Genomic DNA, 239 nt, shown 5'->3' on the forward strand with positions numbered 1-239 from the left:
GGTTATCACAATCCTTGTTGTTAGTATCACTTGTTATTGTAGTTGTTGTACCATTACTGGTATTTGTATTTCATTGTTACTGGTATAATATACCTACATTTTCGATTTGTTTTTAGTTATCCATTGATCTACTTTGATCAGTTTTAAATGTCAGGTTTATTTTGTTCTGTGACCATTTTAGCCTGTTCCAAATTCCAAATTGTATCATTATTTTTGCTTATTTTTTGTATATTTCTGCT

General features: G+C 28.5%; 1 protein-coding gene across 1 annotated transcript in view; it reads left to right on the forward strand.

Annotated features, from left to right (window-relative positions):
* The window catches only part of LOC119585695 (innexin inx2-like), a gene marked incomplete at its 5' end in the record, with an annotated part of 10,302 nt that overhangs the window by 4,202 nt on the left and 5,861 nt on the right, over positions 1-239 (forward strand).

This window comes from Penaeus monodon, chromosome 20 (assembly GCF_015228065.2).
Source record: "Penaeus monodon isolate SGIC_2016 chromosome 20, NSTDA_Pmon_1, whole genome shotgun sequence".
In the NCBI taxonomy this organism is placed as follows: domain Eukaryota; kingdom Metazoa; phylum Arthropoda; class Malacostraca; order Decapoda; family Penaeidae; genus Penaeus; species Penaeus monodon.